Raw genomic sequence first — 18,985 nt, 5'->3', positions numbered from 1 at the left:
ATCATATGTATACACTCCAACGGACGTGTGTGCCCTGTTAGCACATTTACCAGGAACGTTAGCTGCATCACCTCCCTGGCAATTCCATGCCGTGCTCGAAGCGTCAGCCATTGCTTGGTGACAGTGTGCTTCGATGAGAAGTGGACAGATGATGCATCTCTCTCGCCGTCAGTTATAGGCGGGAATCATACTTAATGTAGTTTTCTGCAAGCGTCAGCGGAGCGTCAGACATCTGTGTCTGGTCTTCTCCCTTCATGCATCCACCAAGTCCACTCCTGGCAGTCTCCAGTAAAAGCCCCCTGTGCTGAAGCGAAAATTGCCGCCGTTTCTATAGATACAGAGTGCCATTGCTACTGGGAACAATTAAGGAACCATAGTACAATATCTTGTTGTGAAACTGTCTACTTTTCTCACTTGTGGCCGAGAAAACTGAAACCCTCTCACCTTGGGCTGGAAGAATTAAAGATCATGACTGGGATTACATACATTGACTCGTGAAGTAATACAAAATTATTTCACTCTTCACTGTATTTGTTTCTGTACAAAATGTGCGTTCTATTGCTATATTTCTATCTGTAGGTAAAAATTGGGTATTGAAAGAAAATTCCCGTGAACAGGGGCGTGAAGATATGGTTCCGCTTTTACACATAGCAGCGTCATGGATCTACGAGAATTTTGCTTGTATGTGTAAGGTTAACATATTTAAGCATAGAACTGAAGTCACAACAATTTTCACCTTTTGAAGACGCTTGTGGTTACCCATATGTCAATTCCCATCTCGTGATTGGCACACATTTTTAAAAATTGCCCGTCCCTTGTGGGGATCGAACCCACGACCTTTGTATTAGAAGTCCAACGCGCTATCCTCTGCGCCAAAGGGACGCTGTGCAAGTGACGGTCTCAGATGTAAGAGATTCTGCAAGACATGACCCGTGCTACATGTCTCGCGTTACTTTTCTGATAGGCTTACTTTCATATTTCTCTGAAGCAATTACATCAAAGACTCATTATTTATGTAACAGACACGATACATCGCTCCGAATCGCTCTGTTTACCATGGCTCTACTGATTGAAACACCTGCGTATTGACAGAGTTGCTCTGTACAATCGTAGTAACACAGTCCTGCTATTAGATTCGCTCACGTGCGCTGCTTACAGATAAATGGGAATTGCGCTCTTTAGAACAGCATCCACTCACAAAGTGGTAAACGACACACTGGGAACACTGTACGATTAGTCACATTTTTTGACTTTGGTTGACTGCTGTGTCACAGCCGGTCCCCATCATATGTATACACTCCAACGGACGTGTGTGCCCTGTTAGCACATTTACCAGGAACGTTAGCTGCATCACCTCCCTGGCAATTCCATGCCGTGCTCGAAGCGTCAGCCATTGCTTGGTGACAGTGTGCTTCGATGAGAAGTGGACAGATGATGCATCTCTCTCGCCGTCAGTTATAGGCGGGAATCATACTTAATGTAGTTTTCTGCAAGCGTCAGCGGAGCGTCAGACATCTGTGTCTGGTCTTCTCCCTTCATGCATCCACCAAGTCCACTCCTGGCAGTCTCCAGTAAAAGCCCCCTGTGCTGAAGCGAAAATTGCCGCCGTTTCTATAGATACAGAGTGCCATTGCTTACTGGGAACAGTTAAGGAACCATAGTACAATATCTTGTTGTGAAACTGTCTACTTTTCTCACTTGTGGCCGAGAAAACTGAAACCCTCTCACCTTGGGCTGGAAGAATTAAAGATCATGACTGGGATTACATACATTGACTCGTGAAGTAATACAAAATTATTTCACTCTTCACTGTATTTGTTTCTGTACAAAATGTGCGTTCTATTGCTATATTTCTATCTGTAGGTAAAAATTGGGTATTGAAAGAAAATTCCCGTGAACAGGGGCGTGAAGATATGGTTCCGCTTTTACACATAGCAGCGTCATGGATCTACGAGAATTTTGCTTGTATGTGTAAGGTTAACATATTTAAGCATAGAACTGAAGTCACAACAATTTTCACCTTTTGAAGACGCTTGTGGTTACCCATATGTCAATTCCCACCTCGTGATTGGCACACATTTTTAAAAATTGCCCGTCCCTTGTGGGGATCGAACCCACGACCTTTGGATTAGAAGTCCAACGCGCTATCCTCTGCGCCAAAGGGACGCTGTGCAAGTGACGGTCTCAGATGTAAGAGATTCTGCAAGACATGACCCGTGCTACATGTCTCGCGTTACTTTTCTGATAGGCTTACTTTCATATTTCTCTGAAGCAATTACATCAAAGACTCATTATTTATGTAACAGACACGATACATCGCTCCGAATCGCTCTGTTTACCATGGCTCTACTGATTGAAACACCTGCGTATTGACAGAGTTGCTCTGTACAATCGTAGTAACACAGACCTGCTATTAGATTCGCTCACGTGCGCTGCTTACAGATAAATGGGAATTGCGCTCTTTAGAACAGCATCCACTCACAAAGTGGTAAACGACACACTGGGAACACTGTACGATTAGTCACATTTTCTGACTTTGGTTGACTGCTGTGTCACAGCCGGTCCCCATCATATGTATACACTCCAACGGACGTGTGTGCCCTGTTAGCACATTTACCAGGAACGTTAGCTGCATCACCTCCCTGGCAATTCCATGCCGTGCTCGAAGCGTCAGCCATTGCTTGGTGACAGTGTGCTTCGATGAGAAGTGGACAGATGATGCATCTCTCTCGCCGTCAGTTATAGGCGGGAATCATACTTAATGTAGTTTTCTGCAAGCGTCAGCGGAGCGTCAGACATCTGTGTCTGGTCTTCTCCCTTCATGCATCCACCAAGTCCACTCCTGGCAGTCTCCAGTAAAAGCCCCCTGTGCTGAAGCGAAAATTGCCGCCGTTTCTATAGATACAGAGTGCCATTGCTTACTGGGAACAGTTAAGGAACCATAGTACAATATCTTGTTGTGAAACTGTCTACTTTTCTCACTTGTGGCCGAGAAAACTGAAACCCTCTCACCTTGGGCTGGAAGAATTAAAGATCATGACTGGGATTACATACATTGACTCGTGAAGTAATACAAAATTATTTTACTCTTCACTGTATTTGTTTCTGTACAAAACGTGCGTTCTATTGCTATATTTCTATCTGTAGGTAAAAATTGGGTATTGAAAGAAAATTCCCGTGAACAGGGGCGTGAAGATATGGTTCCGCTTTTACAGCATTTACACATAGCAGCGTCATGGATCTACGAGAATTTTGCTTGTATGTGTAAGGTTAACATATTTAAGCATAGAACTGAAGTCACAACAATTTTCACCTTTTGAAGACGCTTGTGGTTACCCATATGTCAATTCGCATCTCGTGATTGGCACACATTTTTAAAAATTGCCCGTCCCTTGTGGGGATCGAACCCACGACCTTTGGATTAGAAGTCCAACGCGCTATCCTCTGCGCCAAAGGGACGCTGTGCAAGTGACGGTCTCAGATGTAAGAGATTCTGCAAGACATGACCCGTGCTACATGTCTCGCGTTACTTTTCTGATAGGCTTACTTTCATATTTCTCTGAAGCAATTACATCAAAGACTCATTATTTATGTAACAGACACGATACATCGCTCCGAATCGCTCTGTTTACCATGGCTCTACTGATTGAAACACCTGCGTATTGACAGAGTTGCTCTGTACAATCGTAGTAACACAGTCCTGCTATTAGATTCGCTCACGTGCGCTGCTTACAGATAAATGGGAATTGCGCTCTTTAGAACAGCATCCACTCACAAAGTGGTAAACGACACACTGGGAACACTGTACGATTAGTCACATTTTTTGACTTTGGTTGACTGCTGTGTCACAGCCGGTCCCCATCATATGTATACACTCCAACGGACGTGTGTGCCCTGTTAGCACATTTACCAGGAACGTTAGCTGCATCACCTCCCTGGCAATTCCATGCCGTGCTCGAAGCGTCAGCCATTGCTTGGTGACAGTGTGCTTCGATGAGAAGTGGACAGATGATGCATCTCTCTCGCCGTCAGTTATAGGCGGGAATCATACTTAATGTAGTTTTCTGCAAGCGTCAGCGGAGCGTCAGACATCTGTGTCTGGTCTTCTCCCTTCATGCATCCACCAAGTCCACTCCTGGCAGTCTCCAGTAAAAGCCCCCTGTGCTGAAGCGAAAATTGCCGCCGTTTCTATAGATACAGAGTGCCATTGCTTACTGGGAACAGTTAAGGAACCATAGTACAATATCTTGTTGTGAAACTGTCTACTTTTCTCACTTGTGGCCGAGAAAACTGAAACCCTCTCACCTTGGGCTGGAAGAATTAAAGATCATGACTGGGATTACATACATTGACTCGTGAAGTAATACAAAATTATTTCACTCTTCACTGTATTTGTTTCTGTACAAAATGTGCGTTCTATTGCTATATTTCTATCTGTAGGTAAAAATTGGGTATTGAAAGAAAATTCCCGTGAACAGGGGCGTGAAGATATGGTTCCGCTTTTACAGCATTTACACATAGCAGCGTCATGGATCTACGAGAATTTTGCTTGTATGTGTAAGGTTAACATATTTAAGCATAGAACTGAAGTCACAACAATTTTCACCTATTGAAGACGCTTGTGGTTACCCATATGTCAATTCCCATCTCGTGATTGGCACACATTTTTAAAAATTGCCCGTCCCTTGTGGGGATCGAACCCACGACCTTTGGATTAGAAGTCCAACGCGCTATCCTCTGCGCCAAAGGGACGCTGTGCAAGTGACGGTCTCAGATGTAAGAGATTCTGCAAGACATGACCCGTGCTACATGTCTCCCGTTCCTTTTCTGATAGGCTTACTTTCATATTTCTCTGAAGCAATTACATCAAAGACTCATTATTTATGTAACAGACACGATACACCGCTCCAAATCGCTCTGTTTACCATGGCTCTACTGATTGAAACACCTGCGTATTGACAGAGTTGCTCTGTACAATCGTAGTAACACAGTCCTGCTATTAGATTCGCTCACGTGCGCTGCTTACAGATAAATGGGAATTGCGCTCTTTAGAACAGCATCCACTCACAAAGTGGTAAACGACACACTGGGAACACTGTACGATTAGTCACATTTTTTGACTTTGGTTGACTGCTGTGTCACAGCCGGTCCCCATCATATGTATACACTCCAACGGACGTGTGTGCCCTGTTAGCACATTTACCAGGAACGTTAGCTGCATCACCTCCCTGGCAATTCCATGCCGTGCTCGAAGCGTCAGCCATTGCTTGGTGACAGTGTGCTTCGATGAGAAGTGGACAGATGATGCATCTCTCTCGCCGTCAGTTATAGGCGGGAATCATACTTAATGTAGTTTTCTGCAAGCGTCAGCGGAGCGTCAGACATCTGTGTCTGGTCTTCTCCCTTCATGCATCCACCAAGTCCACTCCTGGCAGTCTCCAGTAAAAGCCCCCTGTGCTGAAGCGAAAATTGCCGCCGTTTCTATAGATACAGAGTGCCATTGCTACTGGGAACAATTAAGGAACCATAGTACAATATCTTGTTGTGAAACTGTCTACTTTTCTCACTTGTGGCCGAGAAAACTGAAACCCTCTCACCTTGGGCTGGAAGAATTAAAGATCATGACTGGGATTACATACATTGACTCGTGAAGTAATACAAAATTATTTCACTCTTCACTGTATTTGTTTCTGTACAAAATGTGCGTTCTATTGCTATATTTCTATCTGTAGGTAAAAATTGGGTATTGAAAGAAAATTCCCGTGAACAGGGGCGTGAAGATATGGTTCCGCTTTTACACATAGCAGCGTCATGGATCTACGAGAATTTTGCTTGTATGTGTAAGGTTAACATATTTAAGCATAGAACTGAAGTCACAACAATTTTCACCTTTTGAAGACGCTTGTGGTTACCCATATGTCAATTCCCATCTCGTGATTGGCACACATTTTTAAAAATTGCCCGTCCCTTGTGGGGATCGAACCCACGACCTTTGTATTAGAAGTCCAACGCGCTATCCTCTGCGCCAAAGGGACGCTGTGCAAGTGACGGTCTCAGATGTAAGAGATTCTGCAAGACATGACCCGTGCTACATGTCTCGCGTTACTTTTCTGATAGGCTTACTTTCATATTTCTCTGAAGCAATTACATCAAAGACTCATTATTTATGTAACAGACACGATACATCGCTCCGAATCGCTCTGTTTACCATGGCTCTACTGATTGAAACACCTGCGTATTGACAGAGTTGCTCTGTACAATCGTAGTAACACAGTCCTGCTATTAGATTCGCTCACGTGCGCTGCTTACAGATAAATGGGAATTGCGCTCTTTAGAACAGCATCCACTCACAAAGTGGTAAACGACACACTGGGAACACTGTACGATTAGTCACATTTTTTGACTTTGGTTGACTGCTGTGTCACAGCCGGTCCCCATCATATGTATACACTCCAACGGACGTGTGTGCCCTGTTAGCACATTTACCAGGAACGTTAGCTGCATCACCTCCCTGGCAATTCCATGCCGTGCTCGAAGCGTCAGCCATTGCTTGGTGACAGTGTGCTTCGATGAGAAGTGGACAGATGATGCATCTCTCTCGCCGTCAGTTATAGGCGGGAATCATACTTAATGTAGTTTTCTGCAAGCGTCAGCGGAGCGTCAGACATCTGTGTCTGGTCTTCTCCCTTCATGCATCCACCAAGTCCACTCCTGGCAGTCTCCAGTAAAAGCCCCCTGTGCTGAAGCGAAAATTGCCGCCGTTTCTATAGATACAGAGTGCCATTGCTTACTGGGAACAGTTAAGGAACCATAGTACAATATCTTGTTGTGAAACTGTCTACTTTTCTCACTTGTGGCCGAGAAAACTGAAACCCTCTCACCTTGGGCTGGAAGAATTAAAGATCATGACTGGGATTACATACATTGACTCGTGAAGTAATACAAAATTATTTCACTCTTCACTGTATTTGTTTCTGTACAAAATGTGCGTTCTATTGCTATATTTCTATCTGTAGGTAAAAATTGGGTATTGAAAGAAAATTCCCGTGAACAGGGGCGTGAAGATATGGTTCCGCTTTTACACATAGCAGCGTCATGGATCTACGAGAATTTTGCTTGTATGTGTAAGGTTAACATATTTAAGCATAGAACTGAAGTCACAACAATTTTCACCTTTTGAAGACGCTTGTGGTTACCCATATGTCAATTCCCATCTCGTGATTGGAACACATTTTTAAAAATTGCCCGTCCCTTGTGGGGATCGAACCCACGACCTTTGGATTAGAAGTCCAACGCGCTATCCTCTGCGCCAAAGGGACGCTGTGCAAGTGACGGTCTCAGATGTAAGAGATTCTGCAAGACATGACCCGTGCTACATGTCTCGCGTTACTTTTCTGATAGGCTTACTTTCATATTTCTCTGAAGCAATTACATCAAAGACTCATTATTTATGTAACAGACACGATACATCGCTCCGAATCGCTCTGTTTACCATGGCTCTACTGATTGAAACACCTGCGTATTGACAGAGTTGCTCTGTACAATCGTAGTAACACAGTCCTGCTATTAGATTCGCTCACGTGCGCTGCTTACAGATAAATGGGAATTGCGCTCTTTAGAACAGCATCCACTCACAAAGTGGTAAACGACACACTGGGAACACTGTACGATTAGTCACATTTTTTGACTTTGGTTGACTGCTGTGTCACAGCCGGTCCCCATCATATGTATACACTCCAACGGACGTGTGTGCCCTGTTAGCACATTTACCAGGAACGTTAGCTGCATCACCTCCCTGGCAATTCCATGCCGTGCTCGAAGCGTCAGCCATTGCTTGGTGACAGTGTGCTTCGATGAGAAGTGGACAGATGATGCATCTCTCTCGCCGTCAGTTATAGGCGGGAATCATACTTAATGTAGTTTTCTGCAAGCGTCAGCGGAGCGTCAGACATCTGTGTCTGGTCTTCTCCCTTCATGCATCCACCAAGTCCACTCCTGGCAGTCTCCAGTAAAAGCCCCCTGTGCTGAAGCGAAAATTGCCGCCGTTTCTATAGATACAGAGTGCCATTGCTACTGGGAACAATTAAGGAACCATAGTACAATATCTTGTTGTGAAACTGTCTACTTTTCTCACTTGTGGCCGAGAAAACTGAAACCCTCTCACCTTGGGCTGGAAGAATTAAAGATCATGACTGGGATTACATACATTGACTCGTGAAGTAATACAAAATTATTTCACTCTTCACTGTATTTGTTTCTGTACAAAATGTGCGTTCTATTGCTATATTTCTATCTGTAGGTAAAAATTGGGTATTGAAAGAAAATTCCCGTGAACAGGGGCGTGAAGATATGGTTCCGCTTTTACACATAGCAGCGTCATGGATCTACGAGAATTTTGCTTGTATGTGTAAGGTTAACATATTTAAGCATAGAACTGAAGTCACAACAATTTTCACCTTTTGAAGACGCTTGTGGTTACCCATATGTCAATTCCCATCTCGTGATTGGCACACATTTTTAAAAATTGCCCGTCCCTTGTGGGGATCGAACCCACGACCTTTGGATTAGAAGTCCAACGCGCTATCCTCTGCGCCAAAGGGACGCTGTGCAAGTGACGGTCTCAGATGTAAGAGATTCTGCAAGACATGACCCGTGCTACATGTCTCGCGTTACTTTTCTGATAGGCTTACTTTCATATTTCTCTGAAGCAATTACATCAAAGACTCATTATTTATGTAACAGACACGATACATCGCTCCGAATCGCTCTGTTTACCATGGCTCTACTGATTGAAACACCTGCGTATTGACAGAGTTGCTCTGTACAATCGTAGTAACACAGTCCTGCTATTAGATTCGCTCACGTGCGCTGCTTACAGATAAATGGGAATTGCGCTCTTTAGAACAGCATCCACTCACAAAGTGGTAAACGACACACTGGGAACACTGTACGATTAGTCACATTTTTTGACTTTGGTTGACTGCTGTGTCACAGCCGGTCCCCATCATATGTATACACTCCAACGGACGTGTGTGCCCTGTTAGCACATTTACCAGGAACGTTAGCTGCATCACCTCCCTGGCAATTCCATGCCGTGCTCGAAGCGTCAGCCATTGCTTGGTGACAGTGTGCTTCGATGAGAAGTGGACAGATGATGCATCTCTCTCGCCGTCAGTTATAGGCGGGAATCATACTTAATGTAGTTTTCTGCAAGCGTCAGCGGAGCGTCAGACATCTGTGTCTGGTCTTCTCCCTTCATGCATCCACCAAGTCCACTCCTGGCAGTCTCCAGTAAAAGCCCCCTGTGCTGAAGCGAAAATTGCCGCCGTTTCTATAGATACAGAGTGCCATTGCTTACTGGGAACAGTTAAGGAACCATAGTACAATATCTTGTTGTGAAACTGTCTACTTTTCTCACTTGTGGCCGAGAAAACTGAAACCCTCTCACCTTGGGCTGGAAGAATTAAAGATCATGACTGGGATTACATACATTGACTCGTGAAGTAATACAAAATTATTTCACTCTTCACTGTATTTGTTTCTGTACAAAATGTGCGTTCTATTGCTATATTTCTATCTGTAGGTAAAAATTGGGTATTGAAAGAAAATTCCCGTGAACAGGGGCGTGAAGATATGGTTCCGCTTTTACACATAGCAGCGTCATGGATCTACGAGAATTTTGCTTGTATGTGTAAGGTTAACATATTTAAGCATAGAACTGAAGTCACAACAATTTTCACCTTTTGAAGACGCTTGTGGTTACCCATATGTCAATTCCCATCTCGTGATTGGAACACATTTTTAAAAATTGCCCGTCCCTTGTGGGGATCGAACCCACGACCTTTGGATTAGAAGTCCAACGCGCTATCCTCTGCGCCAAAGGGACGCTGTGCAAGTGACGGTCTCAGATGTAAGAGATTCTGCAAGACATGACCCGTGCTACATGTCTCGCGTTACTTTTCTGATAGGCTTACTTTCATATTTCTCTGAAGCAATTACATCAAAGACTCATTATTTATGTAACAGACACGATACATCGCTCCGAATCGCTCTGTTTACCATGGCTCTACTGATTGAAACACCTGCGTATTGACAGAGTTGCTCTGTACAATCGTAGTAACACAGTCCTGCTATTAGATTCGCTCACGTGCGCTGCTTACAGATAAATGGGAATTGCGCTCTTTAGAACAGCATCCACTCACAAAGTGGTAAACGACACACTGGGAACACTGTACGATTAGTCACATTTTTTGACTTTGGTTGACTGCTGTGTCACAGCCGGTCCCCATCATATGTATACACTCCAACGGACGTGTGTGCCCTGTTAGCACATTTACCAGGAACGTTAGCTGCATCACCTCCCTGGCAATTCCATGCCGTGCTCGAAGCGTCAGCCATTGCTTGGTGACAGTGTGCTTCGATGAGAAGTGGACAGATGATGCATCTCTCTCGCCGTCAGTTATAGGCGGGAATCATACTTAATGTAGTTTTCTGCAAGCGTCAGCGGAGCGTCAGACATCTGTGTCTGGTCTTCTCCCTTCATGCATCCACCAAGTCCACTCCTGGCAGTCTCCAGTAAAAGCCCCCTGTGCTGAAGCGAAAATTGCCGCCGTTTCTATAGATACAGAGTGCCATTGCTTACTGGGAACAGTTAAGGAACCATAGTACAATATCTTGTTGTGAAACTGTCTACTTTTCTCACTTGTGGCCGAGAAAACTGAAACCCTCTCACCTTGGGCTGGAAGAATTAAAGATCATGACTGGGATTACATACATTGATTCGTGAAGTAATACAAAATTATTTCACTCTTCACTGTATTTGTTTCTGTACAAAATGTGCGTTCTATTGCTATATTTCTATCTGTAGGTAAAAATTGGGTATTGAAAGAAAATTCCCGTGAACAGGGGCGTGAAGATATGGTTCCGCTTTTACAGCATTTACACATAGCAGCGTCATGGATCTACGAGAATTTTGCTTGTATGTGTAAGGTTAACATATTTAAGCATAGAACTGAAGTCACAACAATTTTCACCTTTTGAAAACGCTTGTGGTTACCCATATGTCAATTCCCATCTCGTGATTGGCACACATTTCTAAAAATTCCCCGTCCCTTGTGGGGATCGAACCCACGACCTTTGGAATAGAAGTCCAACGCGCTATCCTCTGCGCCAAAGGGACGCTGTGCAAGTGACGGTCTCAGATGTAAGAGATTCTGCAAGACATGACCCGTGCTACATGTCTCGCGTTACTTTTCTGATAGGCTTACTTTCATATTTCTCTGAAGCAATTACATCAAAGACTCATTATTTATGTAACAGACACGATACATCGCTCCGAATCGCTCTGTTTACCATGGCTCTACTGATTGAAACACCTGCGTATTGACAGAGTTGCTCTGTACAATCGTAGTAACACAGTCCTGCTATTAGATTCGCTCACGTGCGCTGCTTACAGATAAATGGGAATTGCGCTCTTTAGAACAGCATCCACTCACAAAGTGGTAAACGACACACTGGGAACACTGTACGATTAGTCACATTTTTTGACTTTGGTTGACTGCTGTGTCACAGCCGGTCCCCATCATATGTATACACTCCAACGGACGTGTGTGCCCTGTTAGCACATTTACCAGGAACGTTAGCTGCATCACCTCCCTGGCAATTCCATGCCGTGCTCGAAGCGTCAGCCATTGCTTGGTGACAGTGTGCTTCGATGAGAAGTGGACAGATGATGCATCTCTCTCGCCGTCAGTTATAGGCGGGAATCATACTTAATGTAGTTTTCTGCAAGCGTCAGCGTAGCGTCAGACATCTGTGTCTGGTCTTCTCCCTTCATGCATCCACCAAGTCCACTCCTGGCAGTCTCCAGTAAAAGCCCCCTGTGCTGAAGCGAAAATTGCCGCCGTTTCTATAGATACAGAGTGCCATTGCTTACTGGGAACAGTTAAGGAACCATAGTACAATATCTTGTTGTGAAACTGTCTACTTTTCTCACTTGTGGCCGAGAAAACTGAAACCCTCTCACCTTGGGCTGGAAGAATTAAAGATCATGACTGGGATTACATACATTGATTCGTGAAGTAATACAAAATTATTTCACTCTTCACTGTATTTGTTTCTGTACAAAATGTGCGTTCTATTGCTATATTTCTATCTGTAGGTAAAAATTGGGTATTGAAAGAAAATTCCCGTGAACAGGGGCGTGAAGATATGGTTCCGCTTTTACAGCATTTACACATAGCAGCGTCATGGATCTACGAGAATTTTGCTTGTATGTGTAAGGTTAACATATTTAAGCATAGAACTGAAGTCACAACAATTTTCACCTTTTAAAGACGCTTGTGGTTACCCATATGTCAATTCCCATCTCGTGATTGGCACACATTTCTAAAAGTTCCCCGTCCCTTGTGGGGATCGAACCCACGACCTTTGGAATAGAAGTCCAACGCGCTATCCTCTGCGCCAAAGGGACGCTGTGCAAGTGACGGTCTCAGATGTAAGAGATTCTGCAAGACATGACCCGTGCTACATGTCTCGCGTTACTTTTCTGATAGGCTTACTTTCATATTTCTCTGAAGCAATTACATCAAAGACTCATTATTTATGTAACAGACACGATACATCGCTCCGAATCGCTTTGTTTACCATGGCTCTACTGATTGAAACACCTGCGTATTGACAGAGTTGCTCTGTACAATCGTAGTAACACAGTCCTGCTATTAGATTCGCTCACGTGCGCTGCTTACAGATAAATGGGAATTGCGCTCTTTAGAACAGCATCCACTCACAAAGTGGTAAACGACACACTGGGAACACTGTACGATTAGTCACATTTTTTGACTTTGGTTGACTGCTGTGTCACAGCCGGTCCCCATCATATGTATACACTCCAACGGACGTGTGTGCCCTGTTAGCACATTTACCAGGAACGTTAGCTGCATCACCTCCCTGGCAATTCCATGCCGTGCTCGAAGCGTCAGCCATTGCTTGGTGACAGTGTGCTTCGATGAGAAGTGGACAGATGATGCATCTCTCTCGCCGTCAGTTATAGGCGGGAATCATACTTAATGTAGTTTTCTGCAAGCGTCAGCGGAGCGTCAGACATCTGTGTCTGGTCTTCTCCCTTCATGCATCCACCAAGTCCACTCCTGGCAGTCTCCAGTAAAAGCCCCCTGTGCTGAAGCGAAAATTGCCGCCGTTTCTATAGATACAGAGTGCCATTGCTTACTGGGAACAGTTAAGGAACCATAGTACAATATCTTGTTGTGAAACTGTCTACTTTTCTCACTTGTAGCCGAGAAAACTGAAACCCTCTCACCTTGGGCTGGAAGAATTAAAGATCATGACTGGGATTACATACATTGACTCGTGAAGTAATACAAAATTATTTCACTCTTCACTGTATTTGTTTCTGTACAAAATGTGCGTTCTATTGCTATATTTCTATCTGTAGGTAAAAATTGGGTATTGAAAGAAAATTCCCGTGAACAGGGGCGTGAAGATATGGTTCCGCTTTTACAGCATTTACACATAGCAGCGTCATGGATCTACGAGAATTTTGCTTGTATGTGTAAGGTTAACATATTTAAGCATAGAACTGAAGTCACAACAATTTTCACCTTTTGAAGACGCTTGTGGTTACCCATATGTCAATTCGCATCTCGTGATTGGCACACATTTTTAAAAATTGCCCGTCCCTTGTGGGGATCGAACCCACGACCTTTGGATTAGAAGTCCAACGCGCTATCCTCTGCGCCAAAGGGACGCTGTGCAAGTGACGGTCTCAGATGTAAGAGATTCTGCAAGACATGACCCGTGCTACATGTCTCGCGTTACTTTTCTGATAGGCTTACTTTCATATTTCTCTGAAGCAATTACATCAAAGACTCATTATTTATGTAACAGACACGATACATCGCTCCGAATCGCTCTGTTTACCATGGCTCTACTGATTGAAACACCTGCGTATTGACAGAGTTGCTCTGTACAATCGTAGTAACACAGTCCTGCTATTAGATTCGCTCACGTGCGCTGCTTACAGATAAATGGGAATTGCGCTCTTTAGAACAGCATCCACTCACAAAGTGGTAAACGACACACTGGGAACACTGTACGATTAGTCACATTTTTTGACTTTGGTTGACTGCTGTGTCACAGCCGGTCCCCATCATATGTATACACTCCAACGGACGTGTGTGCCCTGTTAGCACATTTACCAGGAACGTTAGCTGCATCACCTCCCTGGCAATTCCATGCCATGCTCGAAGCGTCAGCCATTGCTTGGTGACAGTGTGCTTCGATGAGAAGTGGACAGATGATGCATCTCTCTCGCCGTCAGTTATAGGCGGGAATCATACTTAATGTAGTTTTCTGCAAGCGTCAGCGGAGCGTCAGACATCTGTGTCTGGTCTTCTCCCTTCATGCATCCACCAAGTCCACTCCTGGCAGTCTCCAGTAAAAGCCCCCTGTGCTGAAGCGAAAATTGCCGCCGTTTCTATAGATACAGAGTGCCATTGCTTACTGGGAACAGTTAAGGAACCATAGTACAATATCTTGTTGTGAAACTGTCTACTTTTCTCACTTGTGGCCGAGAAAACTGAAACCCTCTCACCTTGGGCTGGAAGAATTAAAGATCATGACTGGGATTACATACATTGACTCGTGAAGTAATACAAAATTATTTCACTCTTCACTGTATTTGTTTCTGTACAAAATGTGCGTTCTATTGCTATATTTCTATCTGTAGGTAAAAATTGGGTATTGAAAGAAAATTCCCGTGAACAGGGGCGTGAAGATATGGTTCCGCTTTTACAGCATTTACACATAGCAGCGTCATGGATCTACGAGAATTTTGCTTGTATGTGTAAGGTTAACATATTTAAGCATAGAACTGAAGTCACAACAATTTTCACCTTTTGAAGACGCTTGTGGTTACCCATATGTCAATTCCCATCTCGTGATTGGTACACATTTTTAAAAATTGCCCGTCCCTTGTGGGGATCGAACCCACGACCTTTGTATTAGAAGTCCAACGCGCTATCCTCTGCGCCAAAGGGACGCTGTGCAAGTGACGGTCTCAGATGTAAGAGATTCTGCAAGACATGACCCGTGCTACATCTCTCGCGTTACTTTTCTGATAGGCTTACTTTCATATTTCTCTGAAGCAATTACATCAAAGACTCATTATTTATGTAACAGACACGATACCACGCTCCGAATCGCTCTGTTTACCATGGCTCTACTGATTGAAACACCTGCGTATTGACAGAGTTGCTCTGTACAATCGTAGTAACACAGTCCTGCTATTAGATTCGCTCACGTGCGCTGCTTACAGATAAATGGGAATTGCGCTCTTTAGAACAGCATCCACTCACAAAGTGGTAAACGACACACTGGGAACACTGTACGATTAGTCACATTTTTTGACTTTGGTTGACTGCTGTGTCACAGCCGGTCCCCATCATATGTATACACTCCAACGGACGTGTGTGCCCTGTTAGCACATTTACCAGGAACGTTAGCTGCATCACCTCCCTGGCAATTCCATGCCATGCTCGAAGCGTCAGCCATTGCTTGGTGACAGTGTGCTTCGATGAGAAGTGGACAGATGATGCATCTCTCTCGCCGTCAGTTATAGGCGGGAATCATACTTAATGTAGTTTTCTGCAAGCGTCAGCGGAGCGTCAGACATCTGTGTCTGGTCTTCTCCCTTCATGCATCCACCAAGTCCACTCCTGGCAGTCTCCAGTAAAAGCCCCCTGTGCTGAAGCGAAAATTGCCGCCGTTTCTATAGATACAGAGTGCCATTGCTTACTGGGAACAGTTAAGGAACCATAGTACAATATCTTGTTGTGAAACTGTCTACTTTTCTCACTTGTGGCCGAGAAAACTGAAACCCTCTCACCTTGGGCTGGAAGAATTAAAGATCATGACTGGGATTACATACATTGACTCGTGAAGTAATACAAAATTATTTCACTCTTCACTGTATTTGTTTCTGTACAAAATGTGCGTTCTATTGCTATATTTCTATCTGTAGGTAAAAATTGGGTATTGAAAGAAAATTCCCGTGAACAGGGGCGTGAAGATATGGTTCCGCTTTTACAGCATTTACACATAGCAGCGTCATGGATCTACGAGAATTTTGCTTGTATGTGTAAGGTTAACATATTTAAGCATAGAACTGAAGTCACAACAATTTTCACCTTTTGAAGACGCTTGTGGTTACCCATATGTCAATTCGCATCTCGTGATTGGCACACATTTTTAAAAATTGCCCGTCCCTTGTGGGGATCGAACCCACGACCTTTGGATTAGAAGTCCAACGCGCTATCCTCTGCGCCAAAGGGACGCTGTGCAAGTGACGGTCTCAGATGTAAGAGATTCTGCAAGACATGACCCGTGCTACATGTCTCGCGTTACTTTTCTGATAGGCTTACTTTCATATTTCTCTGAAGCAATTACATCAAAGACTCATTATTTATGTAACAGACACGATACATCGCTCCGAATCGCTCTGTTTACCATGGCTCTACTGATTGAAACACCTGCGTATTGACAGAGTTGCTCTGTACAATCGTAGTAACACAGTCCTGCTATTAGATTCGCTCACGTGCGCTGCTTACAGATAAATGGGAATTGCGCTCTTTAGAACAGCATCCACTCACAAAGTGGTAAACGACACACTGGGAACACTGTACGATTAGTCACATTTTTTGACTTTGGTTGACTGCTGTGTCACAGCCGGTCCCCATCATATGTATACACTCCAACGGACGTGTGTGCCCTGTTAGCACATTTACCAGGAACGTTAGCTGCATCACCTCCCTGGCAATTCCATGCCGTGCTCGAAGCGTCAGCCATTGCTTGGTGACAGTGTGCTTCGATGAGAAGTGGACAGATGATGCATCTCTCTCGCCGTCAGTTATAGGCGGGAATCATACTTAATGTAGTTTTCTGCAAGCGTCAGCGGAGCGTCAGACATCTGTGTCTGGTCTTCTCCCTTCATGCATCCACCAAGTCCACTCCTGGCAGTCTCCAGTAAAAGCCCCCTGTGCTGAAGCGAAAATTGCCGCCGTTTCTATAGATACAGAGTGCCATTGCTTACTGGGAACAGTTAAGGAACCATAGTACAATATCTTGTTGTGAAACTGTCTACTTTTCTCACTTGTGGCCGAGAAAACTGAAACCCTCTCACCTTGGGCTGGAAGAATTAAAGATCATGACTGGGATTACATACATTGACTCGTGAAGTAATACAAAATTATTTCACTCTTCACTGTATTTGTTTCTGTACAAAACGTGCGTTCTATTGCTATATTTCTATCAGTAGGTAAAAATTGGGTATTGAAAGAAAATTCCCGTGAACAGGGGCGTGAAGATATGGTTCCGCTTTTACAGCATTTACACATAGCAGCGTCATGGATCTACGAGAATTTTGCTTGTATGTGTAAGGTTAACATATTTAAGCATAGAACTGAAGTCACAACAATTTTCACCTTTTGAAGACGCTTGTGTTTACCCATATGTCAATTCCCATCTCGTGATTGGCACACATTTTTAAAAATTGCCCGTCCCTTGTGGGGATCGAACCCACGACCTTTGTATTAGAAGTCCAACGCACTATCCTCTGCGCCAAAGGGACGCTGTGCAAGTGATGGACTCAGATGTAAGAGATTCTGCAAGACATGACCCGTGCTACATGTCTCGCGTTACTTTTCTGATAGGCTTACTTTCATATTTCTCTGAAGCAATTACATCAAAGACTCATTATTTATGTAACAGACACGATACATCGCTCCGAATCGCTCTGTTTACCATGGCTCTACTGATTGAAACACCTGCGTATTGACAGAGTTGCTCTGTACAATCGTAGTAACACAGTCCTGCTATTAGATTCGCTCACGTGCGCTGCTTACAGATAAATGGGAATTGCGCTCTTTAGAACAGCATCCACTCACAAAGTGGTAAACGACACACTGGGAACACTGTACGATTAGTCACATTTTTTGACTTTGGTTGACTGCTGTGTCACAGCCGGTCCCCATCATATGTATACACTCCAACGGACGTGTGTGCCCTGTTAGCACATTTACCAGGAACGTTAGCTGCATCACCTCCCTGGCAATTCCATGCCGTGCTCGAAGCGTCAGCCATTGCTTGGTGACAGTGTGCTTCGATGAGAAGTGGACAGATGATGCATCTCTCTCGCCGTCAGTTATAGGCGGGAATCATACTTAATGTAGTTTTCTGCAAGCGTCAGCGGAGCGTCAGACATCTGTGTCTGGTCTTCTCCCTTCATGCATCCACCAAGTCCACTCCTGGCAGTCTCCAGTAAAAGCCCCCTGTGCTGAAGCGAAAATTGCCGCCGTTTCTATAGATACAGAGTGCCATTGCTTACTGGGAACAGTTAAGGAACCATAGTACAATTTCTTGTTGTGAAACTGTCTACTTTTCTCACTTGTGGCCGAGAAAACTGAAACCCTCTCACCTTGGGCTGGAAGAATTAAAGATCATGACTGGGATTACATACATTGACTCGTGAAGTAATACAAAATTATTTCACTCTTCACTGTATTTGTTTCTGTACAAAATGTGCGTTCTATTGCTATATTTCTATCTGTAGGTAAAAATTGGGTATTGAAAGAAAATTCCCGTGAACAGGGGCGTGAAGATATGGTTCCGCTTTTACAGCATTTACACATAGCAGCGTCATGGATCTACGAGAATTTTGCTTGTATGTGTAAGGTTAACATATTTAAGCATAGAACTGAAGTCACAACAATTTTCACCTTTTAAAGACGCTTGTGGTTACCCATATGTCAATTCCCATATCGTGATTGGCACACATTTTTAAAAATTGCCCGTCCCTTGTGGGGATCGAACCCACGACCTTTGGATTAGAAGTCCAACGCGCTATCCTCTGCGCCAAAGGGACGCTGTGCAAGTGACGGTCTCAGATGTAAGAGATTCTGCAAGACATGAC

The 18,985-nt window shown here is 44.1% G+C and overlaps 15 non-coding genes across 15 annotated transcripts; all 15 read right to left on the bottom strand.

Moving 5' to 3' along the window:
- Nucleotides 1-809: 809 nt before the first annotated feature.
- Nucleotides 810-882, bottom strand: Trnar-ucu (transfer RNA arginine (anticodon UCU)). The gene has a single exon. It is a non-coding gene; the product is annotated as a tRNA-Arg (tRNA).
- Nucleotides 883-2,093: 1,211 nt separating this feature from the next.
- On the bottom strand, nt 2,094-2,166 carry Trnar-ucu (transfer RNA arginine (anticodon UCU)). Its single transcript has one exon. It is a non-coding gene; the product is annotated as a tRNA-Arg (tRNA).
- Nucleotides 2,167-3,386: 1,220 nt separating this feature from the next.
- Nucleotides 3,387-3,459, bottom strand: Trnar-ucu (transfer RNA arginine (anticodon UCU)). The gene has a single exon. It is a non-coding gene; the product is annotated as a tRNA-Arg (tRNA).
- A 1,220-nt stretch (nt 3,460-4,679) lies between these two features.
- On the bottom strand, nt 4,680-4,752 carry Trnar-ucu (transfer RNA arginine (anticodon UCU)). The gene has a single exon. It is a non-coding gene; the product is annotated as a tRNA-Arg (tRNA).
- Nucleotides 4,753-5,962: 1,210 nt separating this feature from the next.
- On the bottom strand, nt 5,963-6,035 carry Trnar-ucu (transfer RNA arginine (anticodon UCU)). The gene has a single exon. It is a non-coding gene; the product is annotated as a tRNA-Arg (tRNA).
- A 1,211-nt stretch (nt 6,036-7,246) lies between these two features.
- Nucleotides 7,247-7,319, bottom strand: Trnar-ucu (transfer RNA arginine (anticodon UCU)). The gene has a single exon. It is a non-coding gene; the product is annotated as a tRNA-Arg (tRNA).
- Nucleotides 7,320-8,529: 1,210 nt separating this feature from the next.
- On the bottom strand, nt 8,530-8,602 carry Trnar-ucu (transfer RNA arginine (anticodon UCU)). Its single transcript has one exon. It is a non-coding gene; the product is annotated as a tRNA-Arg (tRNA).
- A 1,211-nt stretch (nt 8,603-9,813) lies between these two features.
- Nucleotides 9,814-9,886, bottom strand: Trnar-ucu (transfer RNA arginine (anticodon UCU)). The gene has a single exon. It is a non-coding gene; the product is annotated as a tRNA-Arg (tRNA).
- A 1,220-nt stretch (nt 9,887-11,106) lies between these two features.
- Nucleotides 11,107-11,179, bottom strand: Trnar-ucu (transfer RNA arginine (anticodon UCU)). The gene has a single exon. It is a non-coding gene; the product is annotated as a tRNA-Arg (tRNA).
- Nucleotides 11,180-12,399: 1,220 nt separating this feature from the next.
- Trnar-ucu (transfer RNA arginine (anticodon UCU)) lies at nt 12,400-12,472 on the bottom strand. Its single transcript has one exon. It is a non-coding gene; the product is annotated as a tRNA-Arg (tRNA).
- Nucleotides 12,473-13,692: 1,220 nt separating this feature from the next.
- Trnar-ucu (transfer RNA arginine (anticodon UCU)) lies at nt 13,693-13,765 on the bottom strand. Its single transcript has one exon. It is a non-coding gene; the product is annotated as a tRNA-Arg (tRNA).
- Nucleotides 13,766-14,985: 1,220 nt separating this feature from the next.
- Trnar-ucu (transfer RNA arginine (anticodon UCU)) lies at nt 14,986-15,058 on the bottom strand. Its single transcript has one exon. It is a non-coding gene; the product is annotated as a tRNA-Arg (tRNA).
- Nucleotides 15,059-16,278: 1,220 nt separating this feature from the next.
- Nucleotides 16,279-16,351, bottom strand: Trnar-ucu (transfer RNA arginine (anticodon UCU)). The gene has a single exon. It is a non-coding gene; the product is annotated as a tRNA-Arg (tRNA).
- A 1,220-nt stretch (nt 16,352-17,571) lies between these two features.
- Trnar-ucu (transfer RNA arginine (anticodon UCU)) lies at nt 17,572-17,644 on the bottom strand. The gene has a single exon. It is a non-coding gene; the product is annotated as a tRNA-Arg (tRNA).
- A 1,220-nt stretch (nt 17,645-18,864) lies between these two features.
- Nucleotides 18,865-18,937, bottom strand: Trnar-ucu (transfer RNA arginine (anticodon UCU)). Its single transcript has one exon. It is a non-coding gene; the product is annotated as a tRNA-Arg (tRNA).
- Nucleotides 18,938-18,985: the final 48 nt, after the last annotated feature.

Source organism: Schistocerca cancellata, unplaced genomic scaffold, assembly GCF_023864275.1.
Source record: "Schistocerca cancellata isolate TAMUIC-IGC-003103 unplaced genomic scaffold, iqSchCanc2.1 HiC_scaffold_426, whole genome shotgun sequence".
NCBI lineage: Eukaryota > Metazoa > Arthropoda > Insecta > Orthoptera > Acrididae > Schistocerca > Schistocerca cancellata.
This window is presented reverse-complemented; position numbering and strand designations above follow the sequence as displayed.